Genomic DNA, 23,454 nt, shown 5'->3' with positions numbered 1-23,454 from the left:
CCGTCATTGGAAACATGCATCTGCCTACCTGTGCCTGATGTATCTTTCCATTACCCTTTGGGTCACTTCCAACTTTCCTTCTTTTGAAATTGTGGTATTCCAAAATTCATTTAAGTTCAGAATCACTGGAAGATCTGTGTTAATAATATGGGGTTTTGTGCTAGACATCATTAAGGATACTATGCAATTCCCTAAATGTAATGTTCATATAATTATGTTATAATGCAGGTAGTGTGGCTTTGCCAATAGAGCCAGCCTTGAAGCCATTAAGACCCAAGTCCAAGGTCTGACTGTGAGATATACTGGCTGGGAGACTGGGAAAATCACTTAACCTCTCTGTGACCTGGGAAACTTCTAAGTCCATAAGTTAAAAAGAAGATGCTGACCTATATTAGGAGAGTTCCCTGAACTATAAGTCTCCTATACCAGTGATATCACAGGTCCGATCTCTATTCCATTTTACTACTTGGATAACAAGTTCAAGAATCTGTGATCTCGTGGATGGGGATGGGGATAATCTAATCCCTCAGCTCACAGTTCAGTAACAAATTCTTATCCTACCTATTTTGTTCATTTTCACTCAGAAATTTGATGCCTTATAGGCCTTCTTCTAGGTTCCTTGGTATTTTATTAATTAAATAGATTGCTCTCTGTGACACAGTGTCTGTACGTTTTCCATAGGTCGGCTTCAAGAATGGCTCATTGCATATCACCTCTGATACCTTTTATAGTGTCATGTATGATTCTGTTAGTAAACACTTGTCTATTTATTTCTATACTGAGCAGCTATGTGGTACAGTAGATAGAATCCCAGACCCATTGTCACGAAGACCCAAATTCAAATTTGGTTTTAGATACTCTCTGACTCTGGGCAAGCCACTTAACCTCTGCCTACCTCAGTTTCCTCACTTGTAAAGTGGGGAAAATAACATAGCCCACCTCTCATAGTTATTATAAAGATCAATTTGATAACATTTGTAAAGTATTTTGAAAACTTTAAAGTGTTTTATATAAATATTAACTTGTTGTTTGTTTCTTCAGTGCCCTTTGGCCTACATACAATTTTAATTCTTTGGATATTGAGAAATTCCATGATTCACAATCATATACCACCTCTAAAAGAATACTGGTGTTAAAAGATTGCTTCATGGAGATGCTTGAAATCATTATAAGACCTACACATTTTCCTAAATGAAATCTATCTTACTCTCTTCCTCCTCTTCCATTATGGGCCCAGTTCATTGAACATTTCACTGTCTGTCCAAGGTATACCTACAAATGGACGAACTCTTAGGGCTACATATCATAGACTGGAGAGTAGACATTTTTAGTTCTTTTTTGTCTCCTCTGATACGAGCATTTAGAAAAAAAAAAGTTTTCTATTGTGTATCTCATTTTTGTAGTCACACAATGACCAGTGGATGGATGTAGTTCCCAAAACCTAACCTTCCAATAAGAGCATCTGGGAGATTTTAACTTTTCGATTTGTACTCTGAGTGTACAACAATAACAAATACATTTAGCAAGGTTATATCTTCCTGTTTTGTCTCTCTCTTTGCATTAATAGAGAGAAATCAAACAGAGAGTATTTATGATTACTTCTATCATATAATTTCATTTGATTTTATTGTACACATTGGAGATACCTCGTTAGTGTTAGAGATAGGTATAGGAACATCATTTGTGATTTCTTTGGTATAGAGAACTAACTCTCAGGTGAGGAAATTCCCTCCACCAATGAAGGGTATTTTTTTTCATTGCAATTTATATAATCTTATTTGACATTTACACAATGTTTTAAAGTTTTCAAAGTGCTCCACATACATTACCTCATTTAACTCTCACAACAAATTTGAGAGGTAAATAACACAAGGTTCTAGTCCTGGCCGTGCCATTTATAACAATTGCAGCTCAAATTCCTGAAGTTCTTTTAGGTTTATAAAGCACTTATAAATTAATGTTTTTTGTCTTTTACATTACGTATTCCTTAGTATTCCTCCTCTTCCCCTTCCCAGGGAGCCATCCAATATAAGTAACATTTTAAAGACAAAAAAGGAGAAAATTTAGCAAAAGTAATCAATATTTTGAAGAAGCCTGAAAATACATGCAAGGTACAGCACTTGTGGACCTCCCATCTCTGCAAAGGGGTATTTTCTTGTATCTCCTCTTTTGAGCCATCATAAAGTATACAGCAGCTTTGTTATAGAGGTAGGATACATAGCATTACTTTCATTTAACAGATGGGGAAGCTGAGAATCAGAGGAGTACCAGATCTAACTAAGGTCACACAGCTATCAAATGGTACAAGCTTCATCTCAAAACAAGTGTACTGATTCCAAATCCAGTACCCATCTGCAATGTCATGCAACTAGCAAAAGGTAAGCCACTTCATCTCTCTGGATCTCTGTTTCTTCATCTGTAAAATTAAGATGCATATTGCTGCAGGCAGCTAGGTGGCGCAGTGAATAGAGTACTAGCCTTGGAGTCAGGAAGACCTGAGTTCAAATCCAGCCTCAGATATTTAATAGCTATGTGACCCTAAGCAAGTCTTTAACCCTGATTGCCTCAAAAGAAAAAAAAAAAAGATGCATATTGCCTCCCTCACATAGTTATTGGGGGGATAGCACTTTGTAAACCATAAAGCAATATGTAAATGTGGGCAATATCAGTATGATTATCGTGTTCACCAATACTATTGCTACCTTCACCAACAGCCTCAATAACGCTCCAACCCTCAGACTCCTGTGAGAGGAAGGAGTTATTTGAGAACTTCTGCTGAAGCAAATCTTACTTGGGATTGCATCACAGAACTAAGATTGTTGTGCCTCAACCCAACATGTCTGTCTGCCAGGACTACAGACCCTTTGACTGCCTGACAGCTGTTACACAAATGATTCTTCAGCATTTCCTTGCCTAACTGGATTTTTGATGTCCTGCCAGCTCCTGACCCACAGTCACTGATAGCTTTCATGCTGGTGCCTGGTTTCCAAGGTTAGAACATCCATTTCAAGGGTCATATTCCTGTCCTATTTTTAGCAGTGCAACATCATCACTAAGAACAATACTGTAAAAAACAAACAACTCTGAAAGCTATAAGAACTATGATAAAAACAGTGACTATTCATGATGCCAATCAACTGATGATGGGACATGCTAACCATTTCATGTCATATATAATACATCATGTCATATAATATATCATATTTCACATTATGTATTTATCACATTTTATCTATTTATCTATGTACAGATCTATGTACAGTCATTAAAGGAATTTGTTTACCTGATTGTGATTTTTGTTACAAGAAATTTGTTTTTCTTTTCTTTTTTTTACCCCAGTGGAGTGGAGGTTGAAAGGAGAGAAAATAGATTTGTAATTTTTTTTAATGAGGTGGGAAGACCCTACAGATGCAAAATGTTGCATATACTTTCAGACAAGGTTCTCTATTACTGGTTTAACTTAACTGTTTACATATAACAAGTATATAATTAGTTTTACTTTGTAATAAGAAGCCTCTAATTAGTGGGAGTAATCTGTAAATACAACAACAAAACCCATCAATAAAAGGTAAGATGAACTATAGAACCAAGATTAAAGAGTGTCAAATGAACGAAGGGAATATCCAACAGTGACTGTTGGGAACGCAAAAACTCTGGTCTTTATCTGATAAGACATTGGTTTTTTTGAGCAAATTGAATTTTCTGCCATGTAGTTAAGGTTTATGCTTGGACTCATCATTTCCAAAGTATTTGTTTTTATCTGTGTGTCTGATCCTTCCATCTCCCATTCCCTTAAAATTTCCCCACAGGACTGTGCCAAACTTATTTATTGTCTAGGTCGAAAACTTTTGTGATTCCTAATGAGAAAGCCAATTCTTCAGGCCTAGTTAGCATCACCAAGCAGGGTCCCTGCTGGGCAGTGTCATTTTGTTGGCAGCTCCTGCTGAGAGACACCGGTGCCTTTCGGGGAGAGCGGAGCAGGGGATGGAGATGGAGATGTCTTCTGCCTGCTTTAACAAATTCCTTCTTTTTATCATCCACTTTCACAGATGCATATGCTTAGATAGGCACACACACACAATCTTGTTTCTGATTTTATTTCTTTAAGTTTCTTCCAGAACTGTTTCCTTTGAAATGCCTTTGGCTCCAGCACTTGGTCAAAATCAGCTCAGAGAAGCCCAGCTGGTTTTCTCCTGTATAAGGGCCCCTAGAGGGGGAAATTGTAACTGATAACCTATAGTCACTCATACCTAGAGGCTAGGACCAAGTTGACATTAGAAAAGCAAATTGAGCAGCTGAGGCAACTGTAGTGGACAAAAAGCAGAACTGAAAGTCAAATGTTTTGGGTTTGAGTCCCATCACTTCCTAGCCATGTGACCATGGGTAAGTACCTTCCTCTCTTTGATCTTCAGTTTGTTCATCTGTAAAATGGACAAAAGAGCAAGGGATTTGAGCACAAAGACTTGTGTAGAATGGAACTGTTTCAACAAGGGGTTGAGATAAATAAGGAGAACAGTATAGCCAGTATATAAGTGATAGCCTACAAAAGAACAGAGCCATGGAGAGATTGGAGATCATGGTGAGAACAAAGACCAGTGTTAGGGATCATAAGGCAGAGGAAAAGATGGGATGAGAGAAGATTATGATCAGATAGAGAAATCTTCATATAAAATTTTCTGAAAAATGAAACAATACCCCCATTAGATCATCTTCAGATTATTAATATCAAGTAGGTACAAAATATGATCGTCAAAGGCATTCTCCATTGCCATAGAAGGTGTATAGTGCAGACAGCAAGTCGAAAAGGCCCCACAATTATTGTGAGGTCTCCAAAATTTTCCTATTTGTAGATGATGGTATGCGCACTGTATATATTCTATGACCATTGTATGGCCTCCAAAATGAATTCCATAATCAAAATAATTTTCCAAATTATTGATATGGGAAAGAAACATAGTGAATGAAGATTTTCTACTATATATTCAAATATATATGTTGTTGTTGTTCAGTCGTTTTTCAGATATGTCTGACTTTATGTGACCCCATTCGGGGTTTTCTTGAAAAAGATACTGAAGTGTTTTGCCATTTCCTTCTCCAGTTCATTTTAGGGATAAGGAAACTAAGACAAACAGGATAAAGTGACCTGCCCAGGGTCATACAGCTATTAAGTGTCTGAGCCCAGATTTGAACTCAGGAAGATAAGTCTTCCTGACTCTAGGCATGTCACTCTATCCACTGTGCCACCTAGCTATCCTCTAAAATATAGATAGATAGATAAATAAATAATGAATGAATGCATGTATGTATGTACATAGGTATATGTATAGACAACCCCAAGGGTTAGTCCACAAATCCATATATCTTATACAGACATTGAGCTTTCCTGAGTCTCCTTCAACCTGGCTGACCCCTGTTTCTCAATTCCCTTTATTTCATGTAAATCCAGGTCACATGCACCAATTGTGATTGACCCTCAAAGGTCTGTCCTGAATCTTCTTCTTCTCTCCTATTCTATCTTACTTAATGATCTCATTAGCTCCATGGGTTCAATTATCATCTTTATAGTGATGATTTCCAGATTTTTTAAGACCAACCCTAATCTCTCTCCTGAGATTTAACCTTGCATCACTCCTCTTCTCCTTATTGCCTCTAGGATCAAGTATAAGTTATTGCTGTTGAATCATTTTTTTTGTTTGTGTCCAACTCTCTGTGACCCCATTTGGGGTTTTCTTGGCAAAGATACTAGAGTGGCTTGCCATTTCCTTCTACAGCTCATTTTACAGATGAGGGAACTGAAGCAAACATGATTAAGTGACTTGTCCATGATCACACAGTTAGTAGGTGTCTAAGGCCAGATTTGAACTCAGAAAGATGAGTCTTCCTGACTTTATGCCCAGTACTCCATCCACTGTGCCACCTAGCTGCTCTCAAATATAAGTACTGTTGAGCTTTTAAAACCCTTGGTAACTTGGGTCTTTTCTACCTTTACACTCTTTTTATTGGCCTATTTGCTTCTCCTGGCACGTGCCAATCCATTACCCAGTTCTGGCTTTCCTCCACTCCTGGAATATTCTCCCTCCTTACCTCCTCCTTCTGGCTTCTCTAGATTCCTTTAAGACAACTCAATTGTCACTTCCACAGGCTTTTCCTTCTCCTCACCTCACACTCTGTTGGTCTTTTCTCTCTGAAATTATCTCCTACCCCTACTCTCTATTATCTTGCATGCATATAATTACATGCATGTTGTCTCCCCCATTTAAATGTTAACTTCTAGAGAACAGAGACCCTGTTTTCCCTTTCTTCACATCTCCAGCTGATTTGAGATACTTTCTAACTTCCAGAGTTGTGGCAAGGAAAATAGTTTGTAAACCCTAATGGAATCTTAATGTTCCATTTAAATATGAGCTATTGTTGTGATCATTATTATTATGCAAAAATAGGCAAACCTCCTGAAATCAAAGTAATAAACAGAGAAGGCCATATTGAAATAACTTTGAAAGTCAGAGTGATTGGGATCAAAAGGTCGTAACTTAGAATTTGACAAGGCCTTAAAGGCCAACTATATCCAACCAACTCATTTCATAAAGGAGAAAACTGAGGCCAAGGGAGGAAAAATAACTTTCCAAAGTTTACGCATTTAATAAGTGACAATGGCACAATTTGAACCCAGGGCTTTTGACCACAAATTCACTGTTCTTTTCGCTGCAGGATAAGCCTCAACTTTTTTTTTTTTTTTTGTTAAAGAAATGCCATTTTATTAATATTCTATCCATTCACTAAAGGGGGACTAGGTGAATGTGGTAAATAAGAATCATTTGTAATTAGCCCATTAGAGCTTTGTTTACAAATGGGAGCTACTAAATTAATATTTACAGCTCTTGAAGACTTTGATTATTAAGCAGACTCTAAATCCCAGTATCTAGGGGCAAGGAAGGTCCCATGGGTAGTGACTCAGTGGTCCCATTAAGAAGTCTTGTGAGATGGGGGGGATCAGAGAGTCAAGAAATTTGCTTTGTTTGGGGTTCCTAACACTTGCTAGAGAAGCTCTTTTCTCTGTTTGGGTCCTCATTTCAGAGCTCTCTCCCCCTGTGTGATCATTCTCCTCTACTCTTTCCTCGACATCATCCCAACGACAGGACTTTGGTATGAGTAGGCAGAACTAGTGTCCATGAGGAGATTCAGGAAGAGTCCATAAACCCAAATATTTACCTCTCTAATGCCACGAATTCCATCATTAGGAATTCAGTCCATTGGATATAGCATTGCTTTCCCCACATCCTTCTAAACAATGCCAATTCCTCTGGGAAAGGTCACATATTAAAAGTCCCAGTTTCTTGGCAAGAAAAAAGCAAGGTCAGTAAGATACTTGAGCTTCTTGAGCAGAGAGGGTAAAAAAGGGAGACACCTGGACTTGTCTTTCAAGCAGAGCTTTCAACTCTTCACCTTTTTTGACCTTGCTTCCCCTCTTAATTATATTAGGATAGAGTGAGACACATGAGTGATGTAGGTTAAAGCACTCATAACCTCAGGTGACACTGGAAGGGAAGGGGGTGTCAAGGTGAGGTGCCTGGCTCTCCCTCCCTGCTGTTCTGACAGAATGTCAGCTCTGCTGATGGATGGCTCATTAGCAGCCAAACAAAATGCTTTCCATTCTTCTTTCTTTGAATTCTCACAAAGAACATACCCCTCCCCCCCACACACTCCTGACAGTTTCAATCCAGCAGTGCAATCTATTAAACATAGCTCTTATCATGCAAGAGTATATTTGGTACAATCAAAGCTCCGTTTTCACCACATGTATAGATATACAGGTGATGATCTGCCTGGATATCTGCTCTCTGCACCCCAGTAATCTTTGGAACTACCGCTTGACCCACCTCTAGATCCAAAGCCACCATAGACAATTGGGCTAATTCTCTCTCTAGGGAAAAGGATAGAAGAAACTCTAACCCTAAATGCCTCAAGGGCTCTCCAGAAAGTTAGCTTTTTGATTGGTTCTGTTCATATCTTGTAACCTGGCTACACTCATTTTCCTCTTCCCTTGTCCCCTTGTCACCAAACAACCTCTCTGTATTAAGATCCTATTGATTATATCCTTGGCTTGGAGCACCAATTCAAAAATGTAAGATCTGGAAGGACCCATTTACTCCAGAGGTTCAAAACTTTGTGTCGTGGAGCCTGTTGACGACCTGCTAAAGCTTATGAGTCCTTTCTTATAATATTTTTAAATGCAGAATAATATTGTAGCAGAAACCCAATGTTAGTGAAAATAAAGATGTATTTTTCCTCTATTCAAGTTCATGGACTCCCTGAAATCTACCCAGAGACCCCTGATTTTACAGAGGAAATAGGCCTCATGAGCTCTAATGCCTTCTTCAAAGTCACATAGATACTTAGAAGCAAAATTAAGACTCAAGTCCTAAATTAGTGGTTTTTACTGCTGAATTATTTCCACAGCAGCATGGTGTTTGTTCTCTGCCTGGTCAGTCAATTCCTGAATATCTTAGGTGGTTTACACTCTGCTCCTGAACATCAGGGTCCTTGGTCCCCTGACTCCTTACTTCATTCTGCATTTAAAACATAAAGTTTGCCATCTCCACTTGAATGTGGATAAACCTTCCCATCATTCCAATGTCCCTATTGCAGTCTAAGGCAGCACCGATATTCCAGTCGGACTACCCAGGTGGGAAAACTTGAGATTTTCTTCCACTCCAAATTCTCCTTCACTCCCTATATCCAGTCATTTACAATGTCTTGTCAACCTCACCTCTTATACAGTTTGTAATCGCCAGCATCTCTGGCATATGCTTTCTTCATTTTATTCAAACAACTGCCCTGTTCATCATGATGGGGTGCTTGGGAGAAACCAAACTTTTTCCAGTTCTATAAAAGGCAACCCAGAGGCAAATTTTGGGGAATTGAAAAAGATTGCCCCATTTCTTTGCCAGTAAGCCTGTGAAACCAAAAAAGCACCTGCAACCACTGAAAGTCCCCAGCCTCCCAGAGAAATGAGTGAAGTGGGCATACACTTTCAGATAGGGTATCCCCTATGTGGTGAGAGGTGTGCCCAGGACTCGAAACACTCCACCAGAGAGCCTGAAAGCATCAGGCTTGAAAAGTATCTCCAAGCCTTCCTAGGTAGTTGGAGAGTGACACCTGACTGCAAGATGAAAAAGGGCTAGAGGGAGAGGAGACTTATGTACCTTCTGATCTTGACAAGAGGAGAGTTTGAGAGTCAGGCAGCTGTCTGCACTGTGCCACCAAAAATGAAGATGTTTTGATGTGCTGGGACCTCAAGAATGCCCAGGCAGGGTCACCTGGAATGAATTCACACTCAAGTCTTCTCTTAGTTAAGTGGCAAAAAGTTTATTGTGACATTTTAGCAAAAGTGGGCATGGATCCTTAAGGGAACCTTCTAGAGACTGAAGATGGTGATGAGATTTATGTGGAAAAGGGGAATGGGAAAGCAATGCCAGGGATACTAATTAGCTAATCTAAGGTCCAGGTGTCTTTGGAAGCCATGGATGGGAAAGTGTAGGGAGTATATCAGACATTAAGGGAGTTATCAGAGGCATGGACCTTGGGATCTGACTACAAGAGGGAGAGAGAGTCCTTGGGCCAGCCAGTGACAAAAATCCTTAGGCCAGGCACCCCTCTGTTCGTTCTGATAAGAGAATGTGTTCTGCAACAAGAGAAAATTTTCTCATAGAACAGGGGCCTACTGAAAAATTGGGAGGCTTCCTGAGACTTGATCTTAGGGTTGGGGCTTGAGCACCCCACTAAGCACATCATTAACTTTTGCCTGGACTATTGCAATAATCTGCTAATGAGTCTCTCTGAATTTAGTCTCCCCCTACCACATTCTTTCCTTCGAACATCAGCCAATTTGATATTCCTAAAATTCAGGTATGTTACTACTCAAGAAGTTTGGATGACTCCCCATTTCTTTAGGATAGAATATATAAACTTTTCTATTTGGAATCAGGCTCCAGCTTCTTTTTTTAGGCCGATTATACATCACTATCCAACACACATTCTGTGTTCCTCCCCAACCAGGCTACTTTGCCATTATCCCTAAACAGCCTTCCAAATTCTGCTTCTTAGAATACTTCTCCAGGCCTGGAAAGCTCCTTCCTCACTTACTTATTCCTCTTGGAATCCTAGTTTTTTGTAAGGTTCAATTCAAATAATCTCCTTCTAGAGATTTTTCCTGTTTTTCTCATTGAGCTCCCTGTACCCCCCCATCACTGGGTGGTTATTTTGTATACATCCTATTTCCCATCCCCACCTTAGAATGTAAACTCCTTTAAGGCTTGGGTGGTATCACTTTTGTGTTAGTATCCACAGGCCTAGCAAAGTGCCAGGCACATAGTGCACAATTAATGATATTAATGATCATTGAGAGAGAGAGAAAAAGAGAAAGAGAGAAAGAGAGAGAGATTATTTCCTACTCTACTGACTTAATAGTTTCTTCTAGCCAGACATCCTTCAATTGTCTGCCCTACCAATGTGGGTATGTATTAATGGTCTCCAGGTCACAGTCATTCCAGGTTTGGCAGATCATACTTCTGACTAAGTCTTCTCAAGCTAATAGATTATACTAAAAGAAAATGGGCAATCGTCCACATACTTGTTAAAGGCAGTAGGGTTATCATTCTTCAAAGACCCACAGGCCTTCTTTTGGAGTATTTACATTTACGAAGATTTTGTTTTTTTGGCCAAAGGCACTTCTAATTGTTAAAATGCATGAGGAGCAGTGGGGGTAATGGTGGGAAGCCATTTGAAAGAGTTAAATGAGATAATATTTGAAAGGTGCTTTACAAACTTTAAAACCTATAAATGTGAATTCAAATTTTTATTACTATTGGTATAGCATTTTTGTACAAAGTACTATACTAGGTGCTGAGCAAAGTAAACAGCTGCTACCCACAGTGAGATTTCATTCACCTGGGAGGTTATGTACATATTTATGTGAATACAATATGAACTAACTCTAATGGGAGTGGACCTGAACATGATAATATTTAGAAGGTTTAAATTTGGAATCCTTCAAAAACTCAACCGAATAATCAGAGGATGAGGAAGTGGTGGAAAGATAGCAAATCATGTGGAAAAACAAAACAAAACAAAACAAAAAATTGATTTATTGTTGTTGATGCTGTTTTTCAATATTAGTGTGAAGTGATAGTCAGAAAAAAAACAAAACAAATCAAAACAAATAAAAACCTTAATGTGACCATGGACAGCATTTAATAGATCCATAGATTACTGAAAGAGTTAAAAGAACTGAGTCCCAATGTACTATGTTAATTGACTTCTGATGTACTATATTAATTTCTTGCTAAATACATTAAACATAGGCATAACCTTCCTATGAAATTTTAAGGAGATATTAATAAAATTTTTAAAAATGTCTGATGGAAGGTCCTAAGCATGGAAGACTGTCTAGAATGTCACGTCCAGGCAGGGCACTATAGTGAGAGAAATCGTATTTGAGGACATGGTGGGATAATGTCCTGGAAGGGGGTAAGACAATCAAGATAGAGGAACAACAAGGACATACCTTACCTATGTAACAACTTTGCTCAGGTGACAATGAGTCATCTCTGTACAATGAGTGTCCATATTTCTAAAATCCCAAGCTGACCACTGTAGGAAAAAACCCATTTTTTTCAACATCAATAATCTCCTGATGTTGCTAGTTGGGGGAAAATAATGGAATAACCTGAACTCAGAAGAACTAACTAGAGTTGGAGGTGATCCAAGGGGCAATGGAAAACATATTATGATGGACCTAAGCAGAAGGCAGCAGACTGTCAATGATAACTTGCGTATGAGAAATGCTATAAGAAATAACTGTGAGAACTGGTATGCCTGGAAAATACAGCCTCCTTGGGAAACCAGAAAGAGGAATATTGGACAGCTAGCTCATATGCTCCACTGAGTTCAAATGTGATCTCATACTATAGAGATAGAGATAGACATACACACATATTGGTATAATTCAAATAATCTCCTTCTAGAGATTTTTCCTGTTTCTCCCATTGAGCTCCCCCTACCCCCCATCACTGGGTGGTTATTTTGTATACATCCTATTGCCCATCGGGCTTAGATGGTATCACTTTTGTATTAGTATCCACAGGCTGTGTGTGTGTGTGTGTGTGTGTGTATACACACGTATACACACACACACACACACACATATATAGGTTATACATACATAGATATAGATAGATAGAGGTATAGATATATAGACATACTCACATACATACATACATATATGCATGTATGCATGTTCTCACTTAACATAAGGACCTTTCTTCAGACCTCTCCCTCTCCTGGTCTGGGGGTGGGGTAAGGGGGAGCTCCACATGACCTACCCCCTCCACCACTCTGCTGCCTAGCAGCCAGAGTCATTTCAGCACCTGGAGCAGAGGACCCCCAGTGAGGGGCTACACCCACTGCCTTCACAGCTGCTGTAGTCCCTGCCGCCTGTGGAGAGTCAGAGCCAGAGGTCCTGCCAACCCTTGCCTGGGAATTGAATTTGCATAATGCAAATATATTTAAAGTTAGAACTTAGTTGTAGCTTGTAAATGGATTGTTCTTCAGACTTCTATGTAAAGCCATTTTTATGTAATGGAAATATGTCCATGGATGTGAGGAAGGGCGGGAGGGAGGCACTCACCGGTGGAGGAAAGGGGCCGGCACACAGTTCACGGACACGTAGGGGCCCGGGACAGACACGTTGCAGGGGATGGCTGAAGGTCTCAAGCCAAGTCCTCCATCAGGAGATGGCAGCGGTGGTCTCTCCAGCTCATCCCTTCTGCTTTCGCTCGAGGGTTTTATTTTGAGGTTTGTTTTTATTTATTTTTTGGGGGGGGGATATTTGGAGGGAGGAGGCTAGGGATCAAGGGGCAGACGCGGGGCTGGGATTGGGGAGAGCACAGTATTATACAGTAAAGTTAACATAAGCCTATTTTTTTTTTGAAATGCCAATTTCTTTCAGAATTTTTTAAGTAAAGTCAAATTTGCTTAATGTGAATTTGCATAATGCCCAAACTGTCTGTACACATAAATGTATACATACCCATGTGCATGCACATATGAACATGTATATGTATATGCATATAGATGTATGGATGGATAGGGTGTGTGTGTGTGTGTGTGTGTGTGTGTGTGTACCCTACCTTTCAGGCTATCCATGATATATTAGGAGAACTAGAGAAATACTTCCAGTGTGTTTGATGGATCATCTGTAGAAGATTTATAGGGGTTATGGAGGAGGAATTTAGAGAAGTGCATGGACAATTGTGAGATTGTGGAGACATTACAGTATGGGAGTAGAAAATGAGTCAGAAGGAAATTCGAATTTGTAGAACTTAACATAATGCAGAAAATGCTGCTTTTCCATAGGGACAAGTATGCCTAGGAACACAGGATTTGGATTCCAAGACATGAGTCATTCATTAGCTAGAGTTCTGGAGGTAATGTGGTACAGAGGAAAAAACACTCTAGAGTCAGAGGACATGGATTAAAATTCTGACCCTGAGGCATCCTCCCTCTGTGACCTTGGGCAAGAAATTTAACTTCCTCAAATCTTTGTTTCCTCAACCATAGAACAGGAAAGGTGGACTAGATGGATTCTGAGAGCCCTTTCAGCTCTTACTGAATAATCCTTAGAAGACGATTAACTTAAGTGCAGTAAGAAATTGGAAAGAGCAGCAAATATGAAATCTTATTTCCTTTTAAGGTCAATTCTGGAATCCCCAATGTCCTCATCTGTAAAATAGGGTTATGCACAATCATAAGGCAGAGTTACTTATGTGGAAGGACGCAAGGGCCAGAGAAGACAAGATAAATGAAAGACCTGGTGTACATGACAGACTCTTTCTAGCACAGTGTGGTTGACATGGTTCCTCAACAATTACTTAAAGGGTGGGCTTTTTGTCACCACAGGATATGAATAGCCTTCTTTTCTCAGTTCACTGATATGATAAAAAATTAATTAAAAAAAATATCCCTTTGGGGCTGGCTTAATCTTACCTGTTAATATTATTGCCTTCACTATTTCAAGACTATAATTTCAACCCTAAACAATTTAATTGCTTTTCTTTCTGTTCTTCTGAATTTCTTAACATATATACACACCACATTCTTAACCATTGGCACATGCATACCCATAAAAACATACCTGCACAAAAACAATACATATAAACAAAAACACACAATCTCAAAAACATATATTACAGTGAACATATACAATCTCATTACCCCCTCAGACCTATGCATGTCTAGACAAAAACACCTTTACAGAAAAATACACATGCATCCCTATACAAATGCATACAAACACATACACAGATTCCTTTAAACCCACATACATGAATAGTAACACAAAATTTCATTGACTACAGACACATATACCTCCACACACGTCAACATATACAAACTCTATATAATCACGTGCATATGAACACACAAGCACCATCAATCTACCACACACAAATACATGTGTACATATACACATAATCCTACACAGATAGACACTCTCTGTACCTCTCACAGAAGCAGACACATACACACCTACATAAACACATCTATATATGTGCCTTGACTCCTTATGTCAATTCTCTAACAGAGCTGACCCAGGTTTCATCCTTAACCGCTCAGTTACCTAAAACAAACTGAATTACTGGAATCTTTCCAGCCATAAATGATCCCTCCTAAGCTCTCCCCTCACCTTTTCTTTAACACAGACCTCTTTTTAGTGGTAATTGCTCAGCTTGAAACTGTTCCTGACTCCCTATGCCCTGAACTTAACAAACTGCCAAGGCAACCAGGAATGACTTTGGAAGGCCATTTAGAAAACCATTAATAGGTCCTAATCCAGACGGACTAATGGCACCAGAGACCACAGAAGAGCAGGGAGTTCCATCTAGAATGGGGCATAGTGAAGCCAGGAAAACAGAAAAGAAAGGAGGCAATCTTTGAAGGTGTCTCCGTGTCCCTGTGTCCCTGGAACAACTAAATAGCAGTTCTGCTTGGGCCGACTTAGGAAACTTCAGTCCTGTTGTCTCTAGCATCTTTATTAGAGATAGACCTTTATGAAGTCAGTCACAATAAATCAGGCTTATATAAAGCTTTATCATGAATAAACTACTTTGATCATGACTACTTGTAAAATAGGTAGTTTAAGTATTGTCATGAGCATTTTAATCAATTAAGGCAGAGAGGTGAAGTCACTTGCCAATAACTGGAAAATGAAGGACTAGAGCCCATGTCAATTAACTCTAAATTCAGAGATCTTTCTATCTCATCCAACTCTTAGATCCATAGAATGTTAGAACTGAAAGAACCTTAGCATATAGCATGTTATAACATACAGCCCACCATGGCAGTGCTAGAAGGACCATAAAAAGTAGAATGTTATGTCTGGAAGGGACATGAAATACTCACATTTATAGCCCAATAACATTTAGCTATAATACTTTAGGATGGGCACCCACAGATGGAAATATAAAGTTCTTAGCATCTGAGGCTCTTGGGGATGTGGGATTCTGGCTAGCATTTCGGGGCAAGGGAGAGAAAAGAGTACAGAGGGTTCTAGAATGTGCTACCCTGTCCCTGGATGGTCACTCATTTGAAATTCTATGAAAGAGACATTTAGGATGGTTTGAAGGATTGGTTTACACAATCTCTAATGTCCGTTCCAGCTCCAAGATTCAATGATTCTAATATAGGATAGTAAAAACTGGAAAAATGTTTAAAATAATGAATGTTAGAACAATTAGTTGGAACAGAGTTTAGATATCTCTTAGTTTGACTTAATCTTTTTACAGATTTGAAAACTGAGGCTCAGAGAGTTGAAATTTCTTGCATATCTAGTAAGTATAGGAGCAGGTGGGGAGAATCTCACGCATCACAAGGGCTATAAGACTGGTTAGTGAGTAGCCAGATTGAAAAAAAAATAAATTCATTAGCGCACCAAGGAAGAGGGCTTAGGCTAGGAATAACCTCAGCTTCTTGGGGCACAAATTGAGTTTTTAAAGCTCTTTTAGAGTTCGTGGCCAATCGGTGATATTCCACAGCAAGATAGAAATGAGGGGAGTGTGCAAGCTTCGTGGTCATATCAGTCACCTGCTAAAGGTCAGGTTGGTTTCTGTGGGAAATACATTTTTTGAGATTAGTCTGATCAGAATTACCTGTATTGACAGGAAATCTCTAAGATGGTAGAGACCCTTTTTAAAATAAAATCATTCTTGTTCATCTTGTTGGCACCAATAGGGAGGGAAGTAAAGTGTAAACCCCATAGTTTTATTCCTTTAGTTTTAGAGGTTACTTTATCTGGGGAACAAATGTTTTCCCCAAATTCGTAAACATGGGCTCATTCCCCTCCTCTACAAACCCAACTTCTCAGATTCTATGTCTAATGTTCTTAACAGTACACCACACTGATCATTTATCCATAGAGTGTCAGAGCTGGAAAAAACCTTTGAAAATAGAATTTTTGAACAAAGAATATAGCATAGGAGAGCTGGTGGCATGGGGGCCACATGAAGAGGAATAGGTCTTTAGATTACAGTCTTTTAGATTATCCTGGACCTGTAAATTGAGATGGGGAAAATTGCATTTTATTTCAATATAATTTGTTTCCTATATATTTTATTTTATGTGTTTAAAAATATTGTCCTGAAAAGGGGTCCAAAAGCTTCACTAAGCTTCTAAAGGGGTCCATCACACACACACACATACACACACAAACACAGACACACACACACACACACATACATGCCATTAGTGCTGATCTAATCCAACCCAAGTGAAGTGATTTCTGTTCCAAGATCATGAAGTAAACAGAGCCAGGTGAAGCTTGTACTTAGCTCATGGAGCAAAGCCTTTATCACTCAGTTTCTTCTGAGTGCCTGATGCCTACCCTTTTTCCATGTACTGTATGATGCTAGAAAAGCATGTGTGTGTGAAAGAATTCCCTGTCCTCGAGTAGCTTAAAATCTCCTGAGAGATGAGACTGAGCCTGAAGGCACTAAAGTAAGATCTCTATTGACTGGGACTGGTAGAAAAGAGGTAGATTCTTGTGCCAGAAGACAATGTAAACAAAAGTACTATAAAGGATTACAATTTATTGATAAGCAGTGAGTTCTGCTTCACTGGAAATATTCAAGAAGTATCTAGAAGACCTTTCTGTCAGTAAGACTGTAGATCAAAGTTTGTTGGCCTTTTTTGTCATGGACCTCTCTGGAAGTCTGGTTGAAGCCTATGGACTCCTTCTCAGAATAATGTTTTTTAAATGCCTGAAATAAATTACATAGGATGACAAAAGAAACCCAACACACTGAAATACAATTATCAACACATTAAAAAAAATTCCCTAGATCTCATCTAAAGAACTGCTGTTGTAGAAGGTTGGGAGATTAGACTAGATGCTAAAGTGGAAATGGCCTTGAATTGGAAGTTAAAAATTTGGGTTTGAATTCTGGTTTTATGCCTTGATATCTCTAGGATCTTCTCCTTCTGGGCCTCAGTTTCTTCCTGTGAAAAATGAAAGGGTTGATGTAAACAAACTCTTCTAGTCCTAAATCCTTTGACCCTGTGGCCTCCAAGGACCCTTTAAATTCTAAGATCCTGTTATTTACATGTAAAAAACAAGTAGAGACCAGTTCAAGAGCATATAAAAGCAGGTGCAGTTTGTGTAGGGGGAAATACTCTGAATGGAGAGGGAGCAAGGAACAGAAAGCACTCCCCAGATAGAAGCAGACCTGCTGAGTAGCCACACAACAAAATGCAGGATAATGAGCATTTTATTTTGCCTCCTGTTCCTTTCCCCTCCCTGGGCCAAATTTAATCCTCAAAGGTTAATGCTTCAGAATAATGTTAGTGACCTTTTCATTGGTCCTGTTTCAGCCACTTAGAGTAAATTGCATTCTCTGCTGTCTGAAAGGTATTCAGATGTGTCTAGATTGAGTTTGAGAGAATTGTAGGAAATTCAAGTCATGGAGACAGGAAGGCCACATAAGAATACAACAGACGTAGGTAGTGTAGTCAAATGGTTTGGGGAGGAGGAGGAAGGATTTACAAGCCAAGATAGCAAACTCCCCTCTTTCTTTATCACCCTGGACCAATCACTTATGAAAGAATAATAAATCATATATTGAGTACTTATTTGGTACCAAGCACTGTACTATTTTCTCTGGATCTCAGTTTCCCCATTTGTAAAATGGGAATAGTAATACTTGTACTTCAAAGGATTGTTGTGAGGAGAATGTTTGTAAGCCTTAAAGTACTCTAGAAATTCAAGTCATTATCTCTGTGGAATCGAGGTAATAATCCCTTTCCTGCCTTACTCACAGAATTATTGCCCCAATCAAAGAAGATAATGGATGAAAACCACTCCATAATTGCAAAGTGCTACGTAACTGGGAGCTATTATTCCAGCTGACTGTTAACTAATCCTTGCTAAACAGTCACAGAACCTCAGCACTGGGTGGGATCTCAGAGATTATCTTCTTTGATCTGTTTGATTTATAGATTCTAAATGTTGTAGGATCTCCCTGGAGGAAGAAATTGATGCCAGCTGGTTAGACAAGCATCGCAGGAGTTAAAGCAGGAAAAAAATCTTTGACATGATGTTTCAGTTCCCCCATACAGCAAATAAAGAAATTGAGGCCTAGAAAAGTGAAATGATTCTCTCAAGCTCACACTTAACATTCAGATCCTCATCTTCCACCACAATAACCAGTGTTCTTACCACTATATCACATAACATCCGTGACAGAGGAAACTGAGTCCCAGGGAGATGAAAGAACCTGACCAAGCTCATCCTTGGCTTTCCAACCCAAAGTCTCCCAATTCTGCACACTGTGCTCTTTCTCCTATATACCACACTGCTCTTGACTTCATGTCCTATTAGGGCAAGTTAGAGAAAACGGGAAGGGTTAGCCTGGAGAAGAGAAGACTTAGGGAGATAGGATATTTGTCTTCAATTATGTGACAGTGCTGTCCCACAGAAAAGGATTAGATTTGCTCTGCTTGGTCATTGAGGGCAGATCTAGAAGCAATGCATGGAAGTTGCAATGAGATAAATTTAGGCTAGATGTAAAGAGGTAGGAAGGGGTAGGTCTTTCTAACAACTAGGGGAATCCCAAAGGGAAATGAGTCATTTAGGGAGACCATTAGTGGGTTCTCAGGGGTGTTGTGAGGCTCAGATGAGATAAAGGATGTAAAGCACTTTGCAGACTTTAAAGTGCTGTATAAATGGTTAACTGCCAGTCACCAGGCCTCCAGTATGGCGATGACTTCATTCCCTGAGCTCCTTCTGAGCTCAAGTAATATTTATATAGCAATGCAAGCGCATACTTATAAATATTTAACAACCTGGCTCTTTGGGGGGAGCACACGGGATGTATGTACCCACTTTTAAGTTAAAACCAAATTATTAACATTCCTTAAGTCTCGAAAATCAACAAAGCAATAAATCAAGCCCGATTTGTAATGACTGCAGATTTCTCAGGTGTAAATGCCCACAATGATTTAACAATCAGCTCTCCCAAGCTAGTTAGAGCTGACTTCAGCATGCTGCTGTGGGTTCCCTTCACTCCAGGTCTACAAGTAAAGGTTGGATGACCACTTGTCACAAATGATGTTCAGGTCCAGGGTGGACTAGATGAGCTTGGAGTACCCTCCCCACTGTGAGATCATGATTCTGTGACTTCTGGTCCAGGCAGAGAAAATACAATTGTGTTCAGCCTTTGGAAGAATGGAAAGCTGCTGGTGAGCCAGTGTTTGCTGGACATGAAGATGTCTCTGACCCTTCTGTGACAGGATGAGATGAGTAACACACAACTCATTACCAGAGATTTTCAACCATGCACAGCACTCATTCTTAGTTTTATTACTTTTTATTCCTCCAGCCTCTGGCACTTCAGCTTTTCAAGTTCCAGCCCCCATTAATTGGTAGATCTCCCACTGATTCCTGATTAGCTGCCTGTGATTAGCATTTAATGACTTCATTGGGTCCCTCACTGATGTGGATGAGTTGCAAAACTGCCTACAAACTGCTCAAACAGAATTACATTTTCTCCAGCCCTGAAGATATCACTTAAACTCTGGGTACACAACGCTCTCTCTTGCTCTCTTTCCTCTTCCCCATAGCCTCCAGACTGAGCTGCAGAGAAATGAGCAAGGGAACTTATGACCCAGCTCCTGGCTGCTAGAACAGATGTAAAGAGGAAAGGGATAGGAGCTGACAGACAGGTTCCTTAAGGAGGTAACCACCAAGGCACTTCCTCACCTGCTGAGATTGGAGTGAGTTTGGCATTAGAAGCTTGCAGAAGGCAAAGCTCTCAGACCCGTCCTTAATTAGGGGAAAATACCACCTTCTAGACAAGAGCTGCAAAACATTCACCATTCCCTTTCACACACGGTAGGACAGACAGGCCCACTTATATGAGGGTTGTGAACCTGAAGTTCATTGTTAAGTTCATTGTCTGGTCTTTAGAAAGCATTTTCCTATAGGAACAATTTTATATAGAATCATAGAATATTAACACTGAAAGTGACCAGAGAATGTTATAACTGGAAGGACCCTTAAAACATAAAAGATCAGAGTTGGAAGGGAGCATAAAGGTCACATAATTTAACTTCTTCATTTTACAGGGGCAGAAACTAAGGCACAGGTTAGTGAATGACAGAGCTAGGAATAGAATCCCGTTTTTTCTATATTCCAAAATCCGTGCTCTCTTCACTATGCTACCTTAATATAACAGGTGGATTCCAGGGCTATCCCACAAAAGACACAGGCAACTATTTGTGTATATGTGTACTATATATGTCAGTCAACAAATATTTGTAAATGCTTACTATGTGCTGGTGATACAGTCAGGTCACAAGCATTTGTTAAGAAGTAAAAATACAGGGGGCAGTTAGGTGGTATAGTGGATAGAGCAACAGCCCTGAAGTCAGGAGGACCTGAGTTCAAATCTGGCCTCAGACCAAACATTTGACACTTACTAGCTGTGTGACCCTGGGCAAGTCACTTAACCCCAATTGCCTAAAAAAAAAAGAAAAAAAAGTAGTAAAAATACAGACCTTCTCTACAAGAAGCTCATATTTTAATGGCAGAAGGAAGAAAAGCAAGGTTGTATAGGGAGTACGAAGAAAGTACGTGTGCAAGGACATGGTGATTTAAAAAAAAAGGCCAGAGTCAAGAATAGCTAAAGTGAACATAACTGGCCTGGGTTTCTCCTGAAGGTAAAGTGGAGGGAGGGGAGAGGAGCAGTCCTTACATAACTGACCAATCAGAGGAAGGGCCTACTGTGCAGGGGAGGGGTGGTTGGGGAGACAGCTTATAGAAGAAGGATGCAGTAGCCGAGGGATCTTCAGAAAGCCAAAAATTCAGTCAGTTTACCAAAAAAGCTGAAGTTCTCATAGAGAGAGACAATATGTAAAAAGACAACAAACAAATAAAAAACAGTATATATAGCATAAATAGAAGGTAATCGCTGAGCAAAGGCACTGACAGTGGAGGACAGGGGCTAGCGCCTGAAAAGACCTCTGGCAGTCCAGAACTCAGTCTTGAAGAAAGTCAGGAAGAGGAGGGAGAACACTCCAGATATGAGCAACGACCAGTGGAAAGGCAAGGGGTTGGGAGATGAAGGGGAGACTGAGTGTTTTGTGCCAGAAATATCTAAAGGACAATATGGATGGATTTGAGAGTATGAATAAGGTGTAAGAATACTAGAAAGGAAGGGATCACACTGTGAAGGGCTTTTAAAGCTAAACATGGGATTTTATATTTGATCCTGGAGGTAATAGAGAGCCACTGGAGTTTATTGAGCAGTGGAGCGACACCGTCAGCCCTGTGCTTTAGGAAAATGTCTGTCTGCTGAGTAGTTCAGACAGGTCTGTGATATCCCTGGTGCAGAGAATTTCAGATAAGGAAACTTCCTCTCTGTTTCTGTAACTTAGAATCTTAAGAAACTTACCTTGGGAACTTTTGGAGGTTAAATGACCTCGTGGAGAATTATTCCTATAGCCAGTATCTATCAGAGGTAGTACTGAAAGCCTAGTACTCTGGATCCCGGGCTAGTTCTTTATCCAATATTATACTCTGCCTTTTAGTTAAAACATTGTAATATACTATAAAATGAATGTTTCTGTGGGGAAATACAATGAAATTTAAAGGTATGGTGTAAAAAAAAAAACATGTTTTTCTTCTTTTTCCTCACTAGAGTAGGATTGAGGTAATACACACACACACACACACACACACACACACACACACTTCTTGATCACTAGTTTGTTTCCGGAGGGTTGGGTTAGTTGAAAAGTGGAAGTAGGAACTTCTTGTCAGGAAAGGCAGGTCTGAGTGACAAGCCTGGAAGTGGGGGATAAGTAGATGTTCTGGGCTTGGAACTTTCTGTAACAGTAATTCCCTGGGGACCATCCTTTGTCTTAGCAATGAACCCAGTCACCCCTTTACTTCCACTGGCCCCAGAGACTGGCCTGCTTAATTCCTTTGCACATCGCCCTAACCCGGCCGATGCCTGTTTACCACAATGCCTGGCACATAGGAGGCACTTAATAAAAGTCTTTTGAATGACTGTTTGATACTGACAAGATATTGTCACTACCATGGTCCCCTGAATAATACACACACACACACACACACACACACACACGCACAAACACACATATACATATACACATATTATACATGTATATATGTGTATTGTGTCCACATATATATTAAAAACTGAGATTTTGTAAGGATGTTTTCTGATGGTAACTGGATATATTAGCAAGGTCAATGAAGGTCCTACTGCTTCCCAACCCACTCTTCTATTTTCACTTAGAACCAGTAGGGAAAGACATGTAAAATGTTTGTTGAGTGGAATTCTATCATCCATCATCTAGTTCCATGCAGATATTTGGGAGGAAAAAGGCCTAGAACATTGAAAGAAGTCACTCAGACTCATAGAAGTATGAAGTCATAACTCAAATGTAGGTCCTCTGATTATTAAGTCCAGGTGTTATTTTGTGTACACCATGTTTATCTAATTAATGTTAGTTTCTCTAATGGTACTTGTACAGAGAGGACTCAAGTAAGATTCCTCACACTTCCAAGAAAAAGAGAAGTCGACTCAGGCAATCAGGTAAAAGGTAAAACAAATTCCAAAATGTTGTGAGACTTGTCCAACAAACCTAGAGGGGAAAAAAGTGCTGTAGGAAAAAAAAAATAAAATTGTTTCTTTTTTAAAAATAATTTCCCATATTACTTTCCGTGTTCCCCTACCCCGTCAGAGAAGGTACTTGGAGGCAGAAGCCCCAAGTTTGAGCCCCAGCTGCTACTTAGCTGTGGCAGTTCACTGTCCCTTTCCATGCCTCACTTTTTTATTTCTAAAATTCATAAAATAATGGGGTTGGATTAGCTCAACACTC

At 39.6% G+C, this 23,454-nt stretch overlaps 1 long non-coding RNA gene across 1 annotated transcript in view; it reads left to right on the top strand.

The window, feature by feature from the left end:
- LOC114047160 overlaps positions 1-3,144 on the top strand; it is a 133,635-nt gene extending 130,491 nt beyond the window's left edge. Inside the window, exons 2-3 of the long non-coding RNA XR_003569583.1 lie at positions 2,241-2,378; positions 2,715-3,144. This is a non-coding gene — a long non-coding RNA (uncharacterized LOC114047160). The remainder of the gene's footprint in view (positions 1-2,240; positions 2,379-2,714) is intronic.
- Positions 3,145-23,454: the final 20,310 nt, after the last annotated feature.

Source organism: Vombatus ursinus, unplaced genomic scaffold (assembly GCF_900497805.2).
Source record: "Vombatus ursinus unplaced genomic scaffold, bare-nosed wombat genome assembly UNPS02014786.1, whole genome shotgun sequence".
NCBI lineage: Eukaryota > Metazoa > Chordata > Mammalia > Diprotodontia > Vombatidae > Vombatus > Vombatus ursinus.
The sequence above is the reverse complement of the archived record's forward strand: the minus strand, read 5'-3'. Positions and strand labels throughout refer to the sequence as shown.